Source organism: Panthera pardus, unplaced genomic scaffold (genome assembly GCF_024362965.1).
Source record: "Panthera pardus isolate Hobbes unplaced genomic scaffold, ASM2436296v1 HiC_scaffold_22, whole genome shotgun sequence".
NCBI classification, from domain to species: Eukaryota; Metazoa; Chordata; class Mammalia; order Carnivora; family Felidae; genus Panthera; species Panthera pardus.
The window spans coordinates 18891962-18897746 of NW_026526788.1; the positions used below are offsets into that span (position 1 = coordinate 18891962).

General features: G+C 37.1%; 1 long non-coding RNA gene across 1 annotated transcript; it reads left to right on the forward strand.

Moving 5' to 3' along the window:
* Nucleotides 1-202: 202 nt before the first annotated feature.
* On the forward strand, nucleotides 203-1411 carry LOC109254919 (uncharacterized). The gene is made up of 2 exons (XR_002075019.2): nucleotides 203-579; nucleotides 1210-1411. It is a non-coding gene; the product is annotated as an uncharacterized LOC109254919 (long non-coding RNA).
* The last annotated feature ends 4374 nt before the right edge of the window (nucleotides 1412-5785 follow it).

The window sequence follows — 5785 nt, forward strand, 5'->3', positions numbered from 1 at the left end:
CCATATAACATAATAAAAGAGATACAAACAATGCCCGTGAGAAATGGCACACTATTCCTGTTCTGTACTATTCTCAAGTTCCCTCTTTCAAAACTGAAGGAGCAACGCCTTGATGTAAAAGGACACCAATACTGAAGCAATAATGCTCCTGAATAATATGCTTCACTGGCAGAAGCTTGTCACCGTGGTAACACAACAATATCAGGCAACATTGTTTTGTTCCTTTGTCCATGAAAATTCTTAACATAAAATACGATGTTAAAATTAACAAACCAACAAAATGAGGTATTTCTTCGAATCATACTTATTTGTAACAGGTAAACAACAGCATATTTTTATTCATATTTTTAAAACTGTGTAAAAACATCACCTTGACCCTATGTGATCTTAGAGAAATGGGATGAACTTTTAACAGCTCATCTGCTACATTTCTAAATGGGCACAACTTGTTAAGAGGTGAGAAATCTGCTAAGAGAGCAGTGATGTTGTTAAAAGCGGTCAAAAGAGCAGGGAAAACAAAGTACATCCCAGAAGATGAAGGAAAAAGAGCTATGGAAAAAGATGAAGGAAAACGAGCTGGTGAGTCACTCCCACACAGCAGAAGTGGGTCTAATCAAGGAATAGTCTCTAACCTCAGAGAAGGGACACCTAGCAGCATTTGTCCAGCTGGATTTCAGAATTACAATGGACAAATGTCTCTCCTATGTGATTTTCTTTCTTCCCTTTTTTGAACGGATATTTCTCTTGTAATTATACTGCTCTAGTTTAACCCATATGTTGGATGTTTGTAGTATTAACAAACTTATTCATAGGTCTCTGGATTAACAAGGACACATCCTGATTTAAAATATACCATACAATACTGTACTCTTAGCCTGATGCTATAATTGGGTGAGATTCTTTGAGGACTTGAAGGGATTGACTGTATTCTGCATTTGGAAGGCAATAAATAATTTTGAACAAGAGATAGACTATGGCAGATTGATTGCTTAATGCCATCAATTAATGTTGTCTATATCCATATGCTTTGCCCTATAAACTCATAGTCCCTTCCCTTTCTGACTCTGAGATCAGGCTGTGACTTGCTTCAGGTAATGAAATGTTATCAAATGTACTGTAATCAGAAAATTAAAAAGCCCATGTGTGTTTCCATTTTCTATTTTACACAATGATGCTTGCTCTCTCTTTTGACCTCTGCCATCATCATAGGAACAAGTGAACCTGCCAGAGGTGTATGAGAAGTACTTGGAAAAAGCCGAGGTCATTCTAGACAAGGCAACAGCCAGCAGACCCCAAAACATGTGAGAGAACACAGCCAAGATCAGTTCATCTCAGCCCAGATCAGCCCAGTACATAATGCCAACCTAATATATAGATTTGTGAGGAATAATAAAAGGTGGTTGTTTTAAACCACTAAGCTTTGGGGTGGTTTGTTAAGTAGCCATAGCCAACTGATATATCTTCACTTGCATGGTCTGGGACTAAGAACCCAAGACCAGGATTAATTAGAAAAGGAGTCAGTTTCTAGTAAACTTTGTCGATGAATTCCTTGTCTGGAAGACAGTGTTTAAGGAAATTATTGTTGGGCATATTAACCCTAATCTCTCAATCCACTACTCTGATCACAAAATGTGTCCCCTAAGCAAAATAACCCATTCCACTATCAATTCTCTAAGAGCTGTGAGAATTGAAGACCATTCTCAGAATGCAGGTTATTTCCCCTGAGAAGGATGGGGTAAAACCATTTGTATGGACAGTCCAAAGGGCATATACTTTCTCATATGGAAAGTGTTTACAGGACTACCATCCACAAATATAGCATGAAGGTTGAGAACAGTCTTCTGAGGACCTCTAAGATTTTTCTCAAGCATCCTCCAATGATCTCTATCATTCTGGAGGAAGTAACCATCCTAAATGACTTCCTTTCTCTTAAACCTTGGGATCTAAGATCCACTTTTGGCAATCACTTTCATTTGTCAATATTATTATATGATACATAGATCAAGTGTGTTAGAAAGTTTCAGAAGCAGAGTAAGTGTGTTAGAAGGTGAAGTGTTCTCTCTCCTTGTTGAAATATCAGACAGATGAATAAAAAAGTTATCACTATAAAAATTGCAAGAATCTGGGATGGTCTTCTTGCAATTCTGGAGAAATCCAAGGGCAGGACAGTGTGTACCCATTTCTAGCTTCTCATCTTCAGTGATCCCATCTTACTAGGCAAGGATCTTTTTCTTCCTTAGAATATATCCATAGCCTTATTTGCATGCCAGGAGCAGTCATTTACATGGGGGCCAGTAGTTTCCTTATTATTCTGCTTGCTTTCTCTTTGACCTCTGTCATCACCATAAGAACAAGAAAGCCTTCCAGAAGCATGTAAGAGGCACTTGGAAAAAAAGCTGAGGTCATTCTAGACAGGACAATAGCCAGCAGACACCAAAATATGTGAGAAAACAGTGCCAAGACCAGTTAATTTCAGCCCAGATCTGCTAACCCACTCCTACGTTCCTGATGTAGTTGAAATACACTAATTTGTATGCTTACTAGAGTGAGACAAGCCAGTATAATGCTTACATGACATAAGTTTGGACCTAGAAACAAATGATATAAAACAGTACAATGAGTATATTCCGTATAGGGGGTCATCAAACACGTTTCTGATTATAGTAGTACCTTTAGTCCCCATCTACTCCATGGCACAAGGTACAGCCAGACTTCTGTAATAATAAGGGTGAAGACAAGGTTCTGCTAAGACATATTACCATTGTTTCTTAGTCACTAATCACACCAGAGGGGCTGGTACTTCCCTAATCACAACTTAACATTACATTGCCAAATAGTTAGACTGTCTCTTGCTAAGTCTGACTTCCACTGCAGCTTCAATTCTTGGCACTGGCCTAGAATTTAATGGCCAACAGGAGACTCACACACTTCTGTTACTGCTGTCTCTATAAATTTCCCTGATACATGCTATTCCAGCATGTTTAGTATGTGTGTGCTCTTGCCATTTCCCCTCCTTTGTATGAAGCACCTCACTTACATCAATGGACATATCATCTATGCAGAAGATCAACAAAGAAACGATGGCTCCAGCTGGAATAATAGATAAATTTAGGACATTCCATCCTAAAACAGCAGCATTCACATTTTTTCCAAGTGCACATGGGACATTCTCCAGTATAAATCATATATTAGGTCACAAATCAGGCCTCAACAAATACAAAAATACCGAGATCACACCATGCATATTTTCTGACCACAATGCCATGAAATTTGACGTCAACCATAAGGAGAAAATAGGAAGACCACAAACACATGGAGGTTACAACACATGCTACTAAACGATGAATGGGTCACCCAGGAATTCAAAGAAATTAAAAAGTACATGGAAACAAATGAAAATGAAAACAAAGGTCCAAAATCTTTGTGATACAGCAAAAGCACTTCTAAGAGAGAAGGACACAGCAATACAGGCCTACCTTAAGAAGTAAGAAAAACCCTGGGGTGCCTGGGTGGCTCAGTCTGTTAAGCATCCAATTCTTGGTTTCAGCTCAGGTCATGATCTCATGGTTCATGGATTCAAGTCCCGCATCAGGCTCTGTGCTGACAGTGTGGAGCCTGCTTAGGATTCTCTCAAACTTCTCTCTCTCCCCCACCCCCACTCACACTGTCTCTCTCTCTTTCTCTCAAAATAAATAAATAAACTTAAAAAATATAAGAAGAAAAATCCCAAATAAACAACTTAACCTTACACCTAAGGTAGCTACAAAAAGAACAATAAATGAAGGCTAAAGCCAGCAGAGTAAAGAAAAAAGTAAAGATTACAGCAGACATAAATGATATACAAAGTAAAAAACAAACAAACAAACAAAAAAAAAAAACAGGAGAACAGATCAATGAAACCAGGAGCTGGTTCTTTGAAAGAATTAATAAAATTGATAAACCTCTAGCTAGACATGTCAAAAAGAAAAGAGAAAGGACCTAAATAAATAAACACAAATGAGAGAGGAGAAATAACAACCAACACTACAGACATACAAGCAATTATAAGAGAATATTATGAAAAACTCTATGCCAACAACTTGGAGAACCTGGAAGAAATGGATAAATTCCTAGAAACTTATAAACCACGAAAACTAAAACATGAAGAAACATAAAACCTGAATATACTTATAACCAGCAAAGAAACTGAAACAATAATCAAAAATCTCCCAACAAACCAAAGCAGGACCAGATGGCTTCACAGGTGAATTCTACCAAACATTTAGAGAAGAGTTAATACCTATTCTTCTCAAACTATTCCAAAAAAAGAAAAGAAAAGAAAAGAAAAGAAAAGAAAACTTCCAAATTCATTGTATGTGGCCAAGATTACCCTAATACCAAATCCAAATAAAGGAACTACTAAAAAAGAGAACTATAGGTCAATATTCCTAAAGAACATGGATGCAAAAATTCTCAATAAAATACTAAGCAAACTGAATCCAACAGTACATTAAAAGAATCATTCACTGTGATCATGTGGGATTTATTCCTGGTCTGCAAGGGTGGTTCAATATGTGCAAATTAAACATTATTTTTTTTAATGTTTATTTATTTATTTTTGAGAGACAGAGAGAATGAGAACACAAGCAGGGGAGGGGCAGAGAGAGAGAGAGAGAGAGAGGGAGACACAGAATCAGAAGCAGGCACAAGGCTCTGACCTGTTAGCAGACAGCCCAACACAGGGCTCTAACCCACTAACAATGAGATCATGACCTGAGCCGAAGTCAAACCCTGAACAGACTGAGCCACCCAGGTGCCCCCACTGCAAAGTAATCAATGTAATATACCACATTAATAAAATAAAGGATAAGATCCATATGATCATTTCAATAGATGCTTTATAAAAAGCATTTGACAAAGTACAACATCAATTCATGGTGAAAACAATCCTCAACAAACTAGGATTAGACAGAACGTACATTGACATAATAAAGGCCATCTATGAAAAACCCACATCTAATATCATCCTCAATGGAGAAAAACTGAGAGCTTTTCCTCTATAAATAGGAACAAGACAGGGATGTCCACTCTCACCACTGTTACTGAACATAATACTGGAAGTCCTAGCCACAGCAATCAAATAACAAAAGTAATAAAAGGCATCCACATTGCCAAGGAGGAAGTCAAACTCTAACTCCAGATAACATAATACTCTACACAGAGAACCCAAAAGGCTCCATCAAAATATTGCTAGAAATGATGCATTAATTCAGTCACAGGATACAAAATCAACATACAGAAATCTGCTGCATTTCTATGCACCAATAATGAAGAGCAGAAAGAGAAATCAAGGAATCAAACCCATTTATAATTGCACCAAAAACCATAAGACGCCTAGGAATAAACCTAACTTAAAGAGGTAGCAAAGAATCTGTACGCTGAAAACTATAAAACACTGATAAAAGAAAGTGAAAATGACACAAATAAATGGAAAAACATTCCATGCTCATGGATTGGAAGAAAAAACACTGTTAAAATGTCTATAGTACCCAAAGCAATCTACACATCTAATGCAACCTCTATTAAAGTGTCAAAAGTATTTTTTCACAGAGCTAGAACAAACAATCCTAAAATTTGTATGGAACTACAAAAGACCCAAGCAACCTTGAAAAAGAAAAAGAAAACTGGAGGCATCACAATTCCAGACTTCAAGTTATATTGCAAAGCTGTAATGATCAAGACAGTATGATACTTGCACAAAAATATACATATAGATCAATAAAACAGAATAAAAAAATCCAGAAAT